Source organism: Leiobunum rupestre, chromosome 2 (assembly GCF_980474605.1).
Source record: "Leiobunum rupestre chromosome 2, qqLeiRupe1.1.hap1, whole genome shotgun sequence".
Classification (NCBI taxonomy): Eukaryota; Metazoa; Arthropoda; class Arachnida; order Opiliones; family Sclerosomatidae; genus Leiobunum; species Leiobunum rupestre.
In genome coordinates, this window is record NC_143385.1 from 17242075 (window position 1) to 17265049 (window position 22975).

The window sequence follows — 22975 nt, forward strand, 5'->3', positions numbered from 1 at the left end:
AAAAAACCCCTCCAGGATGCGTGGTCTGTTATTAAGCGCCATTTAATTATGTTCAGACTAAAGAGGTTCATTACCTGTGGGTTCCTAATATTTTTGAGCAGCGTCACGAGATCTGCTTCAGCTTTCTTAAATGCTATAGCGTTATCGCGGTACATGCAATTGTGTTCAAAGAAATAGCGTTAGCAGTTTTTCTGGACATCGAGGGGATTTTTGATTAAGTCTCTAAGGCTATCAAACCCAAGTCGATCATTCTAACCTAAAGGAAAAATCGGCGAGCAAGCCTACATTAAAATATGGTCCTCCCTCTCACTTAACTTTACTGGTGGGGTTAGCGAGGCTGATGGGGTTCTAGGGGTATGCTTTAAATAAACTTAAATATTAAAACTTTTAGCCATGGTTTATTATAAATTGTTAAATTTTAAAAAAGCTGCTACTTCATGACTTAGAAAAAAACTTTATTTTATTCGGAGCTTTCGGACCGTGGTCCTTCTTCAGTGAGTGACTGTTACAAGTGATTCCTTAACACGACTACAAAATCAAAAATATTTCTACCATTGGGCAATGAGCTTTAACCCTACTCTCGGACTTTCATTGCGTGTTGCAATACCGTGCCAGACGATCGGTCGCCTTTCTGGGTTCTCCGCGTTAATATCATTTTATACTAAAAATACCACAAGACGCTACCGTTAGGCAGCCCAGAAAAAAAAACACGTATATAGAAGAATCGGCCAAAAATTATACAATGCTTAAACTTACACAATTACATATATGTAAAAAACAACAAACATTACTAATTAATTCTATTTATAACAGTTACCTTCTGGGCTACAAATTCTTTAGGTAAGACTGTATCAATTCTGTCTTAACTATTCTTCTATACAATTACCCTATATTTTAATTTTATATTTATCCAAATTAAATAAACCCCAATCTTTTACTCCAACTCTTTGAAATTTCTTATAAACCAATTAGTTTCGTAACAGATCATTCTCGCCGAATCCCATTCAATTTTAAGCCTATTATTGTTTACTATATGATACGCCAGGCCGTTTTTCTGATCTTTCTTTTTTACACAATTTTGATGTTCGTTCCGTCTCTTTTGCAGAGTTCTTTTTGTTTGACCTATATATGTTTCCTTACAGTTGCAGTCTATTGCGTAAATAACCCCTGTTTTTTTATTGTCTTCAATTAGCGATTTATTTTTTACAATATTTGATTTCAGCGTGTTTACGGTTCTGTTAACTAACGTTACACCAAGCTTTTCTAATTGACGCCTCGTTTTTTCACTAATATTTTTTATGTAGGGTAAACTAAGTACATTTTTAGGGGTCTCTTTTTTATATTAATTTTCCGATTATTATCATTAAATATAGAGTTAATTAGGCGGGAATTTAAATCTATAAAGTGGCTCAGTTGGAGTAAAAGGTTGGGGTTTATTTAATTTGGATAAATATAAAATTAAACAAGTTGGCAAGCCAAAATATACCTCTCCTCGGAAGAATTGTCCCTAGTGGTATTAATTTTTCGAGATAACCCTTAAAGATATCTCCGCAATTTAGAGTTATTTTTTAAAAATGTTATCCCAGTTCTATCCCGCCCGGTATAAAATTTTTATTATAATTAAAATAATTAAGACGAAACGACCAATTTTAATTTATTCAGAATATCATAAGTTAAGTTGTTACAACAGTGAGTCAGACGTACTATAACAATGCACAATTGAATTAAACCCTTTTTACAGAACAAATTTATCAGTTAAATATAATACGAAGCCAATTTTAATGAAAGAAATATCTACAGATGGTATTATAACGATCGTTCGCTTTTTGGTGTATAATTTTAACGGAATCGGGCCGATTTTAATTAAACGATAGTTAATCGAAATTTTGTTAAAAGAATATTCCCTAAGGCCGCGCGATAAATTTACGAGAATAATTTCCCGTCGCCGTTATATCGAAAGTTTATTTGATTCGGGATTGCCAGAACTGTAATGTTGTGGGCGAGTGATTAGAAAATAAAATGGCAACCAGAATTATGCAAAATTATAAATGTTTATTTTTATTCTGAACAGTCTATGGAACGTTCTAGATTTAACTTTAATCAATAACCGAACAATATATATCCCTTCTACGTAATTGTACAGAACTGGTACTCAAGTGTCTAAGACTAGATTTGTCTTAGTTCATCGTGATTGAAAAAAAAACCAAAGCACACTTACACTTAAGTAAATATTATAAATTATACTGAGTAATTTTAACTAAATTCAAACTACCTAACTATAAACTCTGTCTTAATTAACAGCTGAGAGCTGTTCGCTACTAATTACTTCCAATCTACTTAATTACCCTCACAGGTTGAATTGATAATTTCAAGGGTATAATTAGGTTATTCCAATTCAAAAAAAATAACAATCAATTTTATCTTACAGCTGACTTGAGTTAGTTCACAATTACTTTAACACTTTCAGTCTTAAGCACGCACTGTTCATACACTTAAGTCCATTCACTCACGATCCAAACGCGAAACACAATTTAACTCTTTTCTTGACCGAAGACCGAACATACTAATTAAAACCGCAAAGTTACTTCATAACTTTTGACCGACACCAGGACTCCGTCCTGTAGTAGTTCGTCTGACAGCCAAGAACTAAGAAAGACTAAATCTTCTAAATTGACCGCAACGGCCTTATATACCTTTATTTCGTGTTTGTTTTTGACCCCTCGATAATGGTTTCTTTACTTTTCACTTTCCTACAGGAAGTCAATGGCTCGGCGGTAAACTATCTGCATTGTAACGATGCGACCCGAGTTCAATTCCTGAACACGATCAAATAAATTAAAATACTCAGATATTTAATTAAATATAATATTAATATAATTTATAAATATTTAATTAAATATAAGATTAATATAATTTATTAATATTTAATTAAATATAAGATTAATTTAATTTATAAATATTTAATTAAATATAAGATTAATATAATTTATAAATATTTCATTAAATATAAGATTAATATAAATTATAAATATTTAAAATGATGTAGAATAAATTATAGTACCTAACGTTATAACTTTGTAAAGGACATTCGCCAAAGCTGTTTTTTAGAAAAACACCATAACTTAACAAGCGTTGGTGGCTGAGTGGTTAGAGTAAATCTCTTGCACGAGGCAGACCCGGTTTCGATTCCCGGCCGGCGCCAATAAATCGCAAATTGATACTAAGACGAATACCATGAACAATTGGTGGAAACCCTGTCATTGGACGTTGAAAGGTTGCATAACTCTTAGCACTCGGTCCGTCACAAAGTCATTAAGTAGAAGCTGGGGAGAAAACAAACGCCCGTACAAACACAACAAACTCAACATGCACAGCCATCGAAACACAAACACAACACTCACAGCCGTCATAACACGAACTCAACATTCACAACCTACGCATAAACATTACAAAAACGTAATACACCAAACCGTCACGACGGTGAGCGAAAAAACACCAACCAAACCGCAAATGAAGCCCTTAACGCCCACCGTCACACGGTGGTTTTGCCAACCCTTCGAGAAACTGCGAACGCAGAGATTTCTAGAAACTGCGTACGCAATGATTAACCTTTGCACGGAAAATGCAGGACAGACACGGTGATTGTTATACCCCTCCAGGGTACAAAGTCCCCTTGGAGAGGTAAATATAGGGTAATTGTATAGAAGAATAGTTAAGACAGAATTGATACAGTTTAACAAAAGAATTTGTAGCCCATAAGGTAACTGTTATAAATAGAATTAATTAGTAATGTTTGTTGTTTTTTTACATATATGTAATTGTGTAAGTTTAAGCATTGTATAATTTTTGAACGATTCTTCTAAATACGTGTTTTTTTTCTGGGCTGCCTAACGGTAGCGTCTTGTTGTATTTTTAGTATAAAATGATATTAACGCGGAGAACCCAGAAAGGCGACCGTTCGTCTGGCACGGTATTGCAACACGCGATGAAAGTCCGAGAGTAGGGTTAAAGCTCATTGCCCAATGGTAGAAATATTTTTGATTTTGTATTCGTGTTAAGGAATCACTTGTAACAGTCACTCACTGAAGAAGGACCACGGTCCGAAAGCTCCGAATAAAATAAAGTTTTTTTTTCTAAGTCATGAAGTAGCAGCTTTTTTAAAATTTAACAATTTAAAATAAACTTATTGAGAGTTGCCATGAATATAATTAACAAAAGAAAGTTTAATGATTTAGAATAAAAATTATTAGGTTAATTGATTTATTTACAAAACGGAAGATTGCAAGTAAAGTTCAGTAAATTTTGATACTTATTTTAAGGGTCTGATTCGAGGTCCATACTGTCGGCGTTAAAGCCCGCACTCGTCCACGGACCACACGGTCGCATTTCAGTCCGCACACCGCACACACTGGGCGACTTTTCTCACTTCGTAGACTCGCCCCTTTAGCACTCGGAGGGCATGTAGGCGTGAGTTAACTTATTTCAAGTCGGCGACTCCCGGAATAGGTCTGACAGACCGCCACTTGTGGCCGATAAGTTTTTCTCTCCGGTCACCCTCGTGGTCTCGGTGTCTCCGTGACACCAAGTAAAATACTACCAAAAGTGCACGAACACCCCGGTTTTGTTCACGGGCTCGTCACGTGGTTTTTGGTGGATCGAACTTTCACCCCAATCAAAAGGTTCGAGACTAGTCAACCTGGCCGGACCCAACCAATCATCACGATGGTGAGATGATGTTAATTCTCATCTTTCAGTTCCCACTAGCGGGGCTCCTCAAAGGGTCAGCCGTAGCGTCTCCAATAAATCACTTGTTAAAGGAAATATCAAACCTGGCACCATCAGGTCGGCAGGCATTCAAACAATAAACTATCGAAATTTCTTAAAATATACAACGACGGAGAATTTCTCCGAACCAGATAATTGGCAACTCTCAATTCGGACTGGCAATAAACTCATAGGGAAGATAAAGGGTTAAAGAGGTCTCACGATGGCATATTATAAAGAAGTTGGGAACTCTCTAATCCCAATAGTGGGAGTACGGAGAGAGATAATACTAAAAGGGGAGGAGATAACCCAGGATACCTTTGGCCACAAGGTCACCTAAGACAACCCCTTCCCAATGACCGTTCATTCCGCGGTCACCTCAATTGGAACGATAGAGCTATAAAGAGTTTCAACCGGGCCCCCTGGTGGTGACGACCAGCATCGCCGCCAGAGTAGCCCAAAGCTATACTAACTAATAAATTTCTAAGAAAGAGACAAGGTAAAATTTTGTAAACGTGGGAAAGAAATATATATTTAAAAATAAAACAAGATGTTTAAAGGAACTGTAAATAACGAAACTAAAGAATTTGTAAATTGGTCGCTACACATTCTTAAGGCTGCTAAAGGTTTTGGTATCAATAACACGTTGTGTCTTTGGATCGATTCTATGTTGACTGATCGGGTCGCGACGGCTCCTTGGTTGGCGAATCATTGAGAGTCACCACTAGCCGGGGGTGTTCTTTCAACCTGCTGTTGTGCCTGGTTGTGAACGAATTCTTGGTGAGGCTAAACAGGGATGGCTGTCGCGGCTTTGGTAACGCTGAAGATGTCGCAATGATCATTACTGGGAAGTTCCAAGGAACCATTTCGGCTATGATGAGAAAAGCTCTCATCTCTGCGGAATGCTGGTGTAGGGATGTTAACTTCACCGGCAATCCTGACTAGACGAGCATGGTTCCTTTCACTCGAAGGAAGGTACAGGACTTGTTTAATAATATTTCTTTCTGTGGGACCATCTTAGTCAAATCAACTGGGGTAAAATACCTCGGTGTTATTCTCGACAGTAACTAACATGGAAGCCACATCTAGATCTCAGTATCAGGAAGGCAAAAATGTTATTCTGGAGAGTAAGGGGTACCATAAGCAAGTCTTGGGGTCTTAGACCAAAGGTTGTGTATTGGATCTATACCATGATAATCAGGCTTATGCAAACGTATGCAGCTGTGGTTTGGTGGCCGAGGGTAGTGCTTAAGTCAGTTCAGGCTGAACTACGCACTGTGCAAAGGCTGGCCTGTGTCAGCATTACAGGAGCTATGAGAACAGCCCTAAGCGTTTTTCTGGAGGTGCTCCTGAATATTGTACCGCTTCATCTTTGTATAGAGGAGGTTGCAATTATGAGTGCCAACCGCTTACTACATAATGGTTGGTGGAGGTCTGCTAATTGGGAGTGCAGCCACACCAAATTGTTTCGGCAATATTCTGGTCACTTACCGATCTTATTGGTGGGTTCTGACAACATAGCTGCAAAGTTACACTTTGAAAAGCAAGTCATCTAGACTGGTCTGGCGACACAGTTTTGGAACCAAGTGTGAAATTGTTTGGTTCACGGATGGCTCCAAGATTCATTTATTGGTGGGTGCTCGAGTGTATTGTCAGACTTAGAAATTTAGCTTCTCTGAGAGCCTTGGCGTTTTCGCTACTGTTTTTCAGGCTGAGATTTCGGCCATCTGCTTTTGTGTAGACTTCTGTCTTAAAAAGAGCTATCGGGGCAAGACTGTTCAGATTTTCTCGGACAGTTAGGCTGCCCTTAAGGCACTTAATCAGTTTAGTATTACTTCTAAGCTCGTTCTTAGCTGTCTAGATCTCCTTTCGGAACTGGGCACCCATAATAGGGTTCAACTATATTGGGTGCCTGGTCATAAGGGGCATCATGGCAAGGAGATGACTGACACTCTGACCAAGGAGGGTGCGGAGGCTAGCTTCTTAGCTGATGAACCTGCCATTCCAATACCCAATGGCCTGGTTCACAGCCATGTGCATGGCGCTATGGCTGAGAGGCAGGCCAGGCTTTGGCTGGAGACGGATGGTCAGAGGCAGGCCAAGGAGATTATTCCTGGGCCTTCTCGGAAAAGAGCCGCGGAGTTGCTCTCGCTCTCTTAGATAAGTATTAGGGTGGTCACGGGCCTACTTTTAGGTCATTGCCAGCTAAATAGACATCTGCATCTTATTGGTATCAGTGAGTCCTATGTACAGGGCATGCTTTGCAGAGGAGGGAACTTCATCTCATGTCCTTTGTGTCTGTGATTCTTATGCGGCTCAAAGGTTTGATTACTTTAAAATGCATAGGCTGGAAACGATCGATCTTTCCAACATCCCGGCGAAGGAAATCCTCAATGAGGTGTGGCAATCTTTTTGAAGCCACAATCTGGCTCATTTAGCTATGGACTTTTCCTATTAGTTTTTTAATCTAATAGGCCTGTGTTTGCATCTAGTCGTATTCGAAACCTATTTAAACCCTGATAGGCGAGAAGATAAATAGACCACAGGTTTAAAGGTCAGTAAAAACCTTAAATTTCTTTTGTATTTGAATAACTGTAATACAAACTGTGTAACAATATTGTCGTGATCAATCTTAGTAATCGTGCATCAATATTCCAGAGCTGATCGTACGGAATTAGTGGCCATTTACTACGCGGAAGGTGGAAGAAATCTCCGACGAGTGAGTGAGATCTTTGAGCAACGACATCCAGATAGAAGACCATCCATAACCACTGTAAGGCGAGCTGTAAATGACTTTCACCAGTATGGTAACGTCCAACCTTGATTTCGTGGGCCTGGTCAGCGGGATTTGGACTTTGAAAACCCCGTTTTAGCCTATTTTTCCGCATACCCACGTAGTAGTTGTGCCGCGGCGAGTAAGGATTTGGCTTGCAGTAAAAGTCGCATTTGGGAAATTTTACATAGGCATTAGTACCATCCTTACAGAGCAACGCTTCACCACGGTTTACGAGATGGAGACACTCAACAAAGGCTGGATTTTTGCAACTGGCTGCTAAATTCCGTGCACGGCGACCCACAATTCCTCCGCAACATGCTATTCTCGGATGAATCCTCGTTTGCAATCACCAAAATAATCATGTTTGGGAAGACACAAATCCACACTGGGGATATGAACATAGTCACCAATTTCAATTTAGGCGCTTGAATTTTTGGATTGGTCTTGTTGGAAACCGGTTAATTGGTCCACTATTCTTACCGCAAAATCTTAATGGCCAGAGTTATTTAGATTTCTTGAGAAATGAGCTAGAACAACAACTTGACGAACTGCCGTTGGCGCAACGAGCAAGACTGTGGTTTCAGCAAGACCGTACCCCGCCTCATTACCACAGAGCCGTGAGAGATTACCTAAACAACGAATTTCGACAACGATGGATAGGGAGAAACGGTCCCGTACACTGGCCAGAAAGGTCATCCGATCTGACTCCGTTGGATTTCTTTCTTTGGGGCTTCGTCAAGGACAAGGTGTACGCCACTCCGGTTGAGACCCTTGAAGAGCTGCGTCAACGAATTGTAAGCGCTTACCGGGACGTAACCCCGGAAATGATTCCAGCCGCCTTCGACAACATGATTGTTCGCGCCCAAGCCTGCATCGCAGCCGAAGGTGGTATTTTCGAAACGTACTTATAAATTTTGTTTGTAAGTAGATAAATAAATTGTCTCTTTGTTTTTTCTAAAACTTCGCATTTTTCATCCTACGAAATTAAATCGTGTAATACCTTCTTCGCCATTGTCTCCTCAATTTTTTAGCGGTGTTTATTGCATTAAACCTCAGATTAACAAATTTCTGACTTTCATAAAGTTACACTACTCTCCCAATGGAATTCAAAAAAGTTATTTTAGCTTGCCCAACTTGTTACTTTTTCAAGTCGTACTTTTTAAGTGAAAAAGACGTCTATTTTTGTCGCGCCAACGCTATTGGAACGTTTTCGGTGACGCTCTACAATTTTCTAATTGACAATTTTCTTATAGCACCTAGCGGTTAAAATTAAAATTTTCAAAAAACGTGAAAATATTTTTCGATTTAGATGCAATTTTGGAAGAAAGTGTCCCCCGGCACGTATAATGTACAGTACAAATTTCAACTTTCTAGAAAACATAGTTTTAAAAAAAATCGAATCTTTCGGAAATTTCTGACCTTTTTCCTTTAAAAAACACTACTATTACTGGCCAAAACCGTTCGAATTAGTTTGTTATTAATTTGTTCTAAGTTTGGTTATATTTTCGGCTAATTTTCCTGGGCTAATACGTCTAAGACCAACTGGATAAAATATGTTTTATTTTATAACAGTCAATAAGGTTTTGATTTGTAAAGTCATTATTCCCTATTTATTAGTATTTTAAAATCTTAAATTACTAATTACATTTTAAGCAATATGAGATAATTAAAAATCACTGATGCCCTGTATTATTTTCGGTGCTATGAACTGATGAACAACATCTTAAATTTAAATTTGTTTTTAATATAAACCAATTCCATATTTTTGGTGGAAGTTGGGTATTGGCGGTACATCGATAAATCTGTAGTTCAAAGTCTACCTGCACCCAAAAATTAAAATTTAATATTTTATAAGATTATGTATAGTTGTCAACACTGTCAAAATTTCAAATTAAAATATTATTTTATTAGTTATTCCAAATAGAAAATGTGAATTTTAGCAGACAAATATCCGCTTTCAATTGACCCGAAAACACAAAATCTTGATTTATATTATACACAATAATGCTTTACTAAGTTGCTTCTTTATCTCTATCCGTAAGGCCATAAACTGCAAAAAACCTAAAAAATTAAAGATGGTGGTCGTAGAAATATGAATCTTTTGAGCCGCACGTCATAAAGCAACGACTAATATATTAAAGATAGAATTTGGTAAGACCTACTCTTTAAAAACGAATTGAAATTTCTAAATGGTGGCCACTTTTTGGAGATTACCCCCCACGAATCTTTCGGAAATTTCTGACCTTTTTCCTTTAAAAAACACCACTATTACTGGCCAAAACCGTTCGAATTTGTTTGTTATTAATTTGTTCTAAGTTTGGTTATATTTTCGGCTAATTTTCCTGGGCTATTACGTCTAAGACCAACTGGATAAAATATGTTTTATTTTATAACAGTCAATAAGGTTTTGATTTGTAAAGTCATTATTCCCTATTTATTAGTATTTTAAAATCTTAAATTACTAATAACATTTTAAGCAATATGAGATAATTAAAAATCACTGATGCCCTGTATTCTTTTCGGTGCTATGAACTGATGAACAACATCTTAAATTTAAATTTGTTTTTAATATAAACCAATTCCATATTTTTGGTGGAAGTTGGGTATTGGCGGTACATCGATAAAATCTGGAGTTCAAAGTCTACCTGCACCCAAAAATTAAAATTTAATATTTTATAAGATTATGTATAGTTGTTAACACTGTCAAAATTTCATATTAAAATATTAATTATTTTATTAGTTATTCCAAATAGAAAATGTGAATTTTAGAAGACAAATTTCCGCTTTCAATTGACCCGAAACTCAAAATCTTGAATGTATGACGTAGTAGAAGCCACACAAAATATATTTTACTCAAACCGCCAAATTGGCTAGACCATGATTACGTATGGCAATATTTGGCTACACCCTAGAAATTAACAAGGCGGCCCAGCCAGAATATTAGTTTCACATCGACAAAAAGTATCAAAGGTTAAATAGTTAAGCTACCTTCGATTTCTTACGACGTAGCAATAATAATCGAATATAATTAATTTATAACGTCGAAAAATATTCCTATTATAACATATCGAAAGAAATTGTCTAATTTAAACTTCCCGCCACCCGCCAATTATAATCCTATTCTAGCATATCGAAAGAAATTGTCTTATTCAAACTTTTCGCCTAACTAACTGCCCATCTGTATGAAAGTAACATTTCTACCAGGGAATAATTATTTCACGGTTGGCGCTGCTGTAGTCTAAATGAGAACATTAGCGACACGAATTTTATTTACATTCGAGCCCGCCAAATTAACTAGCATCGGTGACGTCAGTGATGCTATGAATTATGTCATGCACACTTTTAAAAACGGAAATTAATGTAGTACTTTAATTAATTTAGATATGTACAAATTGACTGAATCAAGAGAACACGATGAAGAACATATTTCATGTGATAACAGTCTTGGCCAATTCCCGCGGAAAAATATCCTGACAGATAAAGCTTGCAGTTCAGAACTGGGAGTCGCAGCGGGTGTTTTTCGCTCAAGTATCCATTTAAAAATGAAAAAGTGTATTTATGGTAAGGGTATTAATACTGTGTCATTGAAATGAGTAAATATTATAGCTTTATTTTTATTATTATAGGTGCTGTGCGCAAAAACCCGAAGTTGAAAAATTGCCAAGAATTCGAAATAGAGTCTGTAATTAACAAGACGTACGACGGTCAGAATACACACAATCCTTCTAATGTGTTAAGTTTGTTTGAGCTATTTACAGCAACCTGCAACGCCGGTATCACAACCAAAATATATCCACGGTCACACATATATACATATTTACACTTATTTGTTACTTCTAGTCATACTTTGAAAGCATCGAAGATTCCTTCGATCAGTGTCACTCTTATTTTTTATTTCTGATCACACCTATTTGTGACTACTAATTTCTTCTGGTGAATAATAATAATAATAATAATAATCAGCTAGGGTAATACAAAAGGCACCACCTTAGGCAAAGTCTAGTTCGATCAGTTTCATACTTTTTTGTTTCTTCATCATACTTATTACTTCTGGTCATACGCCGAAGACTAGGTCGATCAAAGTCATACTTAATTGTTACTTCTGGTCATACGTTGAAAGCGCGGCGAACTCTGAACGGCCTTGAAAAACGCCAGAGGGAAACGGGCGCGTAGACCTCTATAAACACGCGGATTTACAATGTTGGAAATTGCGGGGCTCCGTATACGCTGCACAAAAAACCCTACTTAGAATTAAAATTAAGGAACGTATTTGCAACTCTTGGTTATATGTAAACCACAGCTATTCAAAAATATAACTTTCATGAAAATCGGACTTAAATTAAGGAACGTTATGCCGACTTTCAGACGGAAATATAAGTGTCACACTTATTTGTTACTTTTGGTCATATTAGAACGGCCTCCGATAAGTGGCACACTTATTTGTTACTTCAGGTCATACGTTGTTAGCATCGCGTATTACTCCGATAAGTGGCACACTTATTTGTTACTTCAGGTCACACGTTGTAAGCATCGCGTATTACTCCGATAAGTGTCACACTTATTTGTTACTTTGGGTCATATTAGAACGGCCTTGGAAAATGCCAGAGAGAAATTCGCGTAAAGTCTCTATAGCCATATGTATTTCCAATGTTGGAAGTTGATGGGGGTACTTATACGCTGTCCAAAAACCTTACTAAGAATAAAAATTAAGCAACGAAATTGCAATTCTAGGATATATGGAAACCACAGCTATTCAAAAATATAACTTTCATGACAAGCGGACTTAAATTAAAGAACGTTATGTCAACTTTCAGGCGGAAATATAAAACCACGAACATTGGGGTCCCGTAAATAACCCGGAAAACTATACTTAAATTTAATATTTACTGATATAACCGAAGTTGTAGTTCAAATGAATCCTAAACTATCCAATAATATTTTTTAACGTTACCGTACTAAATTTTGAACAAAATATCAACCACACAAAGCCAAACTACCGAAAACGGTAAATTGGCCAAATGCCCAACTTCTTGGGCTTCGATTTCAAAACTTTATGAAAGGCTATCAATGGCGATGCATTCGAACGAGATATCATTGACTCTTCTAGCCCTAACCGTTGAAGAGGTATGCGCGACACGGCGGCATCGGCATCGGCATCGGCTTCACTGTACGTGATACTAATGCACACAAATCCTTAGGATTGTGTGTAAAAACTGGCTGAAGCATAAATTAGACCGCGACGGTGGAAGAGTTAAGAGGCTGAAAAAAACACAAATCTTGAATTTAGAAAATTAGAGACTTTACTGACGGAACGGATCTCATTTTTGTAGAATGTATGGTGCCTTAGATAATGCTCATACAAATATAAAATGTATATTTAGCTAATTAAAGTGTGATAACTAGTTTTAATTTGCTACAAGAAGTTAAGAAAATTCTTTAAATTGATCTCACAGTTAAAATTTAACTTGAACTAAAAAGAACATTTAAGCTTAACTTGATAAAATTCATAAGTATTATGTTTATGCTACTACACAAAGTTAAACTTACTTTTTCATGGTTTATTTTAATTATTTCAAGGAAAATTTTAAAATGAACAAAAATTAATTATAATATTTCAGTTAAATGGTTGTGATACTATAGAAGCCAAACTTTTTTTCTCATTTTTATCTAATAGTTAAATGTGATTATAATATTACCATTCAAAATTCATTGTGTTAGTTATAAAACTAAAAAATGTGATAAAACGTTTATAAGTTTAAGAAAATTATGAAAATTATGAAACTTGTTTTTTTTTTCTCATTGTAAAACACATTTTTAATCTAAACTAATTGTTTTTTTGAAGATAATGCTGTTCATTTACAAGTACAAAGGATTTGGTACAAAATAAAGTTGATTTTTTAAGGTAAATTGAATAGATCATTTCCAGGGGGGGAGGTTAAAGGGGAAAGTGAAAATTACATACTGTGGAAGCGCTAGAACAAAAGAAGTCGGCTACTAATACTATATACTCTAACATCGCTATACGATTAGATGTCGGTTCGACACCATTTATGACGTCGTGAAAAAGCACTTCATATACAGTCGGCCGACTCAAATCCGGGTAGGACATTTCGACTGTTTTTCCTGGAAAGCCCCGACCACAATAAACAGTTGACGGTTTGACTGTTTTCCGGCGCGGTCCGACTCTCTAAAGACGACGTCGGCCCGACTGTTTTGTGCTACTGGGGAGAAGGGGAAGACAATTTCCGAATTTTCTCCTTCGGACGGCAGCAGGCGCTAAAGCGTCTAACCAATGAAAATTGTACACAAGAAAATGAACGACTTTGAAGGGTTGCATGCTCCTTGTGTGCGGTGCTGTGTTTGTTGCTCCTAAGTGCAAATAGGCCTTTCTCTAAAGTAACATTGGACATTTTTTAGATGTATCGTGCGCGTCACTCGTGACGTTTCACTTTGATAGCCAATAGACGCTAGCATAAACTCTATCTATGTCATATTCAACTTGTTAAAACGTTACACGTGCGTCTTGATATTTTAGCGAAAATGAGCTCGAGAGGTTTCGCTCGTGCTTCCTGAAATAACAAAAATGCGCGAGCCTTTTACGCTAAAATATGAAAGAGCGCGTGTTGAAAGAGTTATGAATTAAAATTCGACGACTAGCCCTTTTTATAAAGATCTAACCTTCAAAACTGAACTGAACTCCTACGTATCTCGTGACGAAAGCGATACATTAAAACAAATTCGGCAAGCGTATTGACTTTATAGAAAGGCTTATTGATACAGGCGCCATCTAATTCGTTCGCGTTTCGCTATCTTATTCCCAAACCAGCCGCGCGAAAGTCGCCGTACGCCTTGCTACCTTCCGTAAATTTTGAAGTCTGGTAAACAAGGCCTAACGAATTTGCCTTCGGAAAGACGTACGTTGCCGTTTCGCGCGTTTAAACTTATGATGGGATTATATTTGACCCGGGTTTTAATGTTGCGAGCCTTTTAAAAATACCGAATAAAAGCGGGTAAGCTGCCAAAAATCAAGAACTTGAGAGACCTAAACTTCTTTGGGATACTACAATATAAACCAATTTTCTTGTTAACCGATGTACAGCAAATGCGATACAAAAACAATTTCCGTAGCTATTGTATTCTTTATTTTTTTACCTAATAAACAAGCCCTGAATTATTGTAACCACTTTCACTCCTTTGATTGCGTATGCCGCTAATTTACATAAACCTAATTAACCAACTGGTGCATTTGTAGCTCGCTCCGCTCAAGTATTTGTTGAAAATACCATTTCCGGTTTTTGAAACGTCCTAGTCGAGGGGTAAGACAGTCTCAGATAATCTGTACACCGAGTTCGAGCATTTAGCACTGTTAAAGGTACATATTTTCAAGAGTACGCGAGTTCCAGTTAGCACTGTCAAAGGTACGGCAGTGTACACCGAGTTCGCAGAGTGTCTAACCCCTCGGTCCTAGTTATAGATTAGCCCTATCTCCCCCCCCCCCCTGTGATTGAATATTTTAGTTCCACGGGAGACCAAACTTTTATGGTTGATGCATCTCTACTAAATTATTTTTAGTATTAAAGTAATTATACGTTCGCTGGAACCCCCATATAAGACTTTAAAATGTGTATGCTGGTTAGCATCGTAATTTTTTTCATTTCCACTGCATGCTCTATCTCAAGCTTATAAAACGATATTTAACAGCGATTTCCACTGGGAAGCTCTGGGAGCGCTCTGAAACCGATTTATACGTCACTGCTCCTGTCAAGATTTACCCGAAGCGCGATCGAGCGGGTTTCCCAGTGGCACATGACCTTATTTTTAAAGTGATTCCTAACGCGGTAAATATGGCGTCAAACGTGGTTTTTGATAAAATTTTCGTAAACGAAGATGGTTCTTTTATTAGGAATAATGAAACCATCTTATGTCATGTTATTGTTGATGGTAAGTTTATTAATAATAATATTATATTTCATAAATCTAATAGCTGTCAAATGTTAAAAGGTTTAGGACCGAGTTTTATGGTTACAATGTAGTTTGAGCACTTTGGTAAATGCAAATTTTAAAACTTTTTTATAGGAGATTCCGCGTTAATGGAGTTAAACGAAAGCGTTTTGAAATCCAACGGATTTATTGGAGATCAAACCCTTTCAAGTTGTAGCAGCTCTTCACAAGAAAGTTTGGAAAACGAAGATGTTCTTGGTGATTCAGTAAATAAAGGTAACAAACCTTCCAAGTTTCATGTTCAATAATGATATATGTAAGCCATTTATTTTACTAAAGCTTCATCGTGGAAAGAAAATGATGGGGCTACCAAGTTGCTTTTGGATAAATATTCGGAGTATCTCCCAAAAATTGGCCCGCTAAAAATGTTCAAAAACAAGAAACTGATGTGGATGCGCATCGCTGAAGACATAAAAGAAATTTTGTAATTAAATTTCACTGGAGCGCAATGTGAAATTCGTTATAAAACTATTTTTAAAAGAAAAAGAACTTCGATGGATAACAATAAAACATCTGGATCCACTCGTAAAGTGATTGAATACGAAAATGAAATGGCCCAAACAATTGCCAACGATGACAGTATTATCCCCGAAGTGATGAGAGGCATAGGGAAAGATGTAATTACCCCCAAACGGCCGAACTCATCGTCACAAACACCAAAGAAAAAGGTTGATAACAAACCAAATGTTGTCGCAGAAACAATACTTCAAATACATGAAATGAAAGAAGCAGCGAGAGAAAGGCGACATCAAGAAAAGATGGACTTAATGAAACAATTATTTTCAAAGTAATGGACATTTATTTTCAAAGTAATTTTTTTTACCAAAAACAATAAAACATTCAGTTTTGTAAAATTCTACAAATATTATTTCGTTTAATTTCTCCTAATCTTTTTAAAGCTGCGTCTCTTGCCCCAACTTCATTATTATTTTGCAATTCCTCTTGATATTCTTCAGGATCTGGTGTGTAGTCCCACTCATCTCCTTTGTCAATGCATAAATTATGTAAAACACAACAAGCTAAAATAAATCTAGTGGTTTTATCTACCGTATGAAAATCAGTTCTGGTTAATTGGCGAAACCGTTGTTTTAAAATAACAAATGTGTTCTCAATTAAAACACGTGTTCCACAAATTTCATATTAAATGTTCTTTGTGCATTAGTAAAATGTCCATAATCCCTGAAAGGTGTTAGAAGCCACTCGCGCAGAGCATACGCAGCATCTCCTAATAAATGGTATTGATTTCCACATATCACTGGCATTTCTTTGCTTATAAACGATAACTTCCAAATTCTGGAATCATGAATTTTGCTCGGTGTGCCAGTAAAAACATCAATAAACCTTCGTCTTGAGTCACATATACCTTGAAGAGTTAATGATGTACTATCATGTCTATTGACGTAGGTTGATTTAATTTTGTGAGCTGGCGTGCGAATTGGAATATAGCATCCATCTACACAGTATAAAACTCCTGGAAATCCTGATACCTGTAAGGAAAAATTGATTTTGTAATTGATAATTGCAGGTTTACTCTTTACGCACGAATGGAACCTGCTACCTATTGGACTACCCAGATCACGTTTTTACATCCAATTTCAAGTCAACTATTTTTTAAACAGGTCGGAGGTTCAATTCCAGGAAACATTTGCAAATATATTCGTTGAATAAAAATACTACATAATAAGGTTTAGTAAAATTACAGTTTCAAATGCGCGTGCTGCTTCCTCTTTTTCTTCTGCACTTTTTGGAAATTTAATTACAGTAGGAGCCACAGACGCAAATTAGTCCATTACACGATCAGCTAACCTGAGCATTGTTGTTTCTCCTATTCCAAATCGGCTAGCAACATCTCGCAGACAGCTTTTGTTGCCAGCAAACCTAAACAAGTAATGCATGTTCCGTGAGCTATATTTGGACATACGAATTTCACAACATATTGACAAACAAACCACAAAAATGAAAGAATATGTTTTTCAGCCGAAATCACCGCACTACCACCATGTGTTTTATCTTTTGGAAAATACTCTTCAATGAGGGAATAGCATGTACATCTTTGTAGGCGAAAATTTCTGCAAAACTAAAGAGAGATTGTAAGCTGAAAGTCATGCCAAGCCTAGGCCTAAAAGAGTACTCACTTCTTTTTCAGTGTACAAATGTACAACATCTTCGATATAATTTTTAATTTTTGGCCTTTGAACGAACTCGGGCGTGAGCTTTAAAAGAAAAGCTTCCATTTCTTCATCAGAACTCTCCGATGAAGACTCAAGAAACAAATAAGCAGCGCGGATATTTCGTTCCCTATCTAGTTCCGCCATTTTGAAAAAGCCCGATAACTTGCCGAAATATTCGGGGCAGCTTCGAGCGCTCGTCGTCAGAGCGCGATCGCCAGTGGATGACGCGGCTCTGGTCACGAGCTGCTCGCGATTTTCCAGTGGAGGACAAAATCTCATCACGAGCACTCGAAAAGCGCTCAAAATCGCCCAGGGGAAATCGCTATAAGACACCACCCAACAGTTTAAAAAGATCCAGGTCCACTGGCTAGTAGTTGGCTTTAATGTGGCTGAGAGTGGCTGCCTTATTTTAGTGTTTCGTAAATCGTGATTGTGGTTAGCCCTTTGGCTCTGACAATAATTTGACAAAAACATTTTTCGGAAAGAGATAATGAGCTCGAAAATCAAATACTAATAATTTAAAGAATTCTGACCTATCGGGTTGTATTATTTATCTTATTAAAGCAGGTAAAAAGAGTTTACTTCTCAATTTATTGCCCGAGCTCTTTGCGTACCACAATCTGCCATTGTTTTTACGAACTTTTAGGTGGCTAGCGACTGCCGTAAACCTCTCTCAAAATAAACAGAACGCTTTCCTGTTATTTTTACGATTGAGATGTCTCTGCACACCGATTTGGCGCCAAGTTCGCGATTTTCCAAAACCAAGCCCCCTTTCTGTTAATTTAGCGAGGAATCGCTATTTTGCGATTCTTAAAAACGTCTCTTCATCGGGCCCTAAAATTTAATAATGCATTTTGGTTACTGGTCTCTACGTCTAGTATTATTTAATTTAAAATGTATTGCATTATTTAACCTAACTTACGGACTCATAGACACATTGAAAGTTTCTGCTGTGGAGTGGATATTTTGAATTTAACCATTTTAATAATTTTACCTCTCAGCTTTCGTAGATTTCCCAAGCTACGGAAAGTGAAAAAGCGCCATTTGCTGCCCTCCTCTATAATAATTTTTTTAAATTAATAATATTTTCCAACTCAACTTACTGACTCGTTTCTCTTAAGGCTCATTCACACTATCCAACTTTAGTCAGCTGACAAGCTGCCCGATATTTGTCAGAACGACAAGTCCAGTAATGTGAATGCTTCACGTGATAAGATTTTTGTCAGATAAGCTTCCGACTTTGAATCGGGAGGAGAGGCGATTAAAATCAGGCAGACTAGCTAGTCAGGTGGCAGCAGCCAATAGAAACCGATAAAAAGTGACGTCAATGCGATCACGTGTGAAATCGCAGTGAGCGGACGACGTTAAATATATGTTTTTTTTAATAAGTTTTTGACGTATTGATCTTTGTGTGGAGAAAGATTGATAGTAAAAGAAACCGTAAGTTTTATAACTATTTATTTTCCTTTTTTATACAATCACCGTGTCTGTCTGTCTGTGTGTCTGTCCTGCGAACGCGTTCGCATTATCAGTGCAAAGGTTAATCATTGCGTACGCAATTTCTCGAAATTTCTGCGTTCGCAGTTTCTCGAAGGGTTGGCAAAACCACCGTGTGACAGTGAGCATTAACGGATTGATTTGATGTTGGGTTTGGTTCGGATTGTCTTTTTTTGGTCAACGCTCACCGTCGCGACAGTTTTAATTCAGTTTGATTGGATATTTCGTTATTGTAATGTTTATGTGTAACTTGTGAATGTTCGTGTTGCGAAAGTTGTGGGTGTGGAGTTTGTTGTGAATATTGGGTTCATGTTGTGAATGTTGTGGGTGTGTAGTTGGTTGTGTTTGTGTTATGATGGTTGTGGATGTTGAGTCTGTTGTGTTTGTATGGGCGTTTCCTCTCCAACTTCTTCTTAATGACGGACCGAGTGCTGAGTGTTATGCAACCTCTCAACGTCCAATGGCAGGGTTTCCACCAATTGTACACAGTATTCGACTTAGTATCAATTTGCGATGTTTTGGCGCCGGCCGGGAATCGAACCCGGTACTGCCTCGTGCAAGAGATGTACTCTGACCACTTAGCTTGTTAATTTACGGTGTTTTTCTAAAAAACAGCTTTGGCGAATGCCCTTTACAAAGTTATAACGTTAGGTACTATAATTTATTCTACATCATTTTAAATATTTATAAATTAAATTAATCTTATATTTTATTAAATATTTATAAATTATATTAATCTTATATTTAATTAAATATTTATAAATTATATTAATCTTATACTTAATTAAATATTTATAGATTATATTAATCTTATATATAATTAAATATTTTAGTATTTTGATCGTGACCAGGAATTGAACTCGGGTCGCATTGTAACACTGCGGATAGTTCACCGCCGAGCCATTGACTTCGTTAGGGAAGATATTAAAGTAAAGGAACAATTATGATAAGGCGGGGTTTTTTTACTGAACGGATTAATACAATATCTGTATATATTGTTTATTGAACTTTATTTGTTTATTCTTTGGTACGGTTTTTTGTTTTGTTTTAAATTTTTGTTAAATTCTTCACAAAATTTCGTTAAAACACAAAAAGTAGTTGATTGTTACCTTTTAATATCCCTTAGGATAATTATTAAAAACTCCCGCGGAAACTATATCAAAATAATAATATAGCACCACCGTGTGGATAACTAGCAATCAAACCGGGTAAAAAATATAATCTCTTCAATTTTTCGACCTTTAGTCTAATCTCGACGGGTAAAAAAAAACACAAAATAAAAGTATATAAGGCCGTTGCCGTCAATATAGAAGATTTAGTCTTTCTTAGTTCTTGGCTGTCAGACGAACTACTACAGGACGGGGTCCTGGTGTCGGTCAAAAGTTATGAGGAAACTTTGCGGTTTTAATTATTATGTTCGGTCTTCGGTCAAGAAAAGAGATAAATTGTGTTTCGCGTTTGGAACGTGAGTGAATGGACTTAAGTGTATAAACAGTGCGTGTTTAAGACTGAAAGTGTTAAAGTAATTGTGAACTAACTCAAGTCAGCTGTAAGATAAAATTGATTGTTATTATATTTTGAATTGGAATAACCTAATTATACCCTTGAAATTATCAACTCAACCTGTGATGGTAATTAAGTAGATTGGAAGTAATTAGTAGCGAACAGCTCTCAGCTGTTAATTAAGACAGAGTTTATAGTTAGGTAGTTTGAATTTAGTTAAAATTACTCAGTATAATTGATGATATTTACTTAAGTGTAATTGTGTTTTTGTTTATTTTTCAATCACGATGAACCTGTTCTGTACAATTACCTAGAAGGGATATATATTGTTGGGTTATTGATGAAAGTTAAATCTAGAACGTTCCATAGACTTTTCTGGATAAAAGTAAACATTTATAATTTTGCATAATTCTGGTTGCCATTTTATTTTCTAATCACTCGCCCACAACATAACAGTTCTGGCAATCCAAAATCAAATAGATTTTCGATATAACGGCGACCGGAAATTATTCTCGTAAATTTATCGCGCGGCCTTAGGGAATATTCTTTTAACGAAATTTCGATTAACTATTGTTTAATTAAAATTGGCCCGGTTCCGTTAAAATTATAAACCAAAAAGCGAACGGTCGTTATAATACCCTTTGTAGATATTTCTTTCATTAAAATTTGCTTTATATTATATTCAACTGATAAACTTGTACTGTTTAATTCAATTGTGCATTGTTATAGTACGTCTAACTCACTGTTGTAACTACTTAACTTATGATATTCTGAATAAATTAAAATTGGTCGTTTCGTCTCAATTATTTTAATTATAATTAAAATTTTATACCGGGCGGGATAGAACTGGGATAACATTTTTAACAAATAACTCTAAATTGCGGAGATATCTTTAAGGGTTATCTCGAGAAATTAATATCACTAGGGACAATTCTTCCGAGGAGAGGTATATTTTTGCTTGCCAACTTGTTAATTATAACAGAATTATTCTAATTGCGGAATGTTTCATTGCCAAGGAATACTGAAAAGCATATTGTGTGTGTTTAGCTAGGCTTGAGACAATAATGCCTCCTAAACCAAAAGAACCTGTATCAAAACAACACCTAATAAAGCAATTTTCTTTTTTTTCATTAGAGTCCATGTTTACTATCACTCAAAACAATAAATTTAACCAGCCACAATATTGAGCCAAAGCCAACATTCCCAAATCAGAAAAACAAGCAGACAGCTTCTACCGAAATTTCCTTTCTCTGATTGGTTATTGATATAAAAACGACCTCATGCGTCTAACGTTCGAACTAAACTACCCGACAAAAGGCATCCAACACCAAGCTGACGAGTTGGATAGTATGAACGCTAAAGCTGACCTGACTGGTCGGGCTGACTAGTCAGACAGACATAGTCAGGTGACTAAAGTTGGAAAGTGTGAATGCGGCTTTACACAAACTGCAACCTTGTGTTGGAAGGAAGTACCAGGCGGAGGGGCAACCCTTCATGCTGGCCGATCATGGCTGTAAGGTGTCGTGCTGAGGGCCGAATGGTACCAGGGAAACGAAGATCCGCTCGAGGAATTTGGAGAGCAGCCTTACCAGATGTTAAAAGGCAATTATGGTAAACTAACTAAACAATTATTGCATTTTTTAAAATTATTTCACTGGAATTATGTAGGCTTGTTTCGAGAAATTGGCCTGCTTTTAACAATTATTGCAAAAAGGTGTACCATATGGCACAATGGTGAAATACCTAGCTAGAATTTTTGAATTTTACCATAATTACGGTACGTCTGGCAACGCTGCTGGAGAAACCCCGTTGTATCTAGCCTTCCACCCGAGAGTAGGGCTATAATAATAATCAGCTAGGCTAATACGCAAGGCAAAACCTTAGGCCCATGTCATCTAGCGACTTTTAATGCCTTAAGCCGGTGGCCGGGTTACAATGCGTAGGAGGGTGGTTGAAAGCCCTTTATGCCATGCAGTAGAAGATAATCATATTTGAACCATTTTTTCCAAGATGGCCGCCAAGATGGCTGCCAAAAATAACCCCCCCAAAACAACCCCCAAATTTTGTTCCAAAAACCAATTTTTGACCTTGGAAAAATCGGAAAACATACTTTAATTTTAACCCTAAATTTCACCTTGAAGATGATCTTTGACCTCGACGCTTGTCCCCTGTCCACCACCCCTAAGCATCGGTCTATCACCCAACAAGTTTGGACACGATCGGACAAGCTCGGACCGAGATATCGACGGTAATATGTGACCCC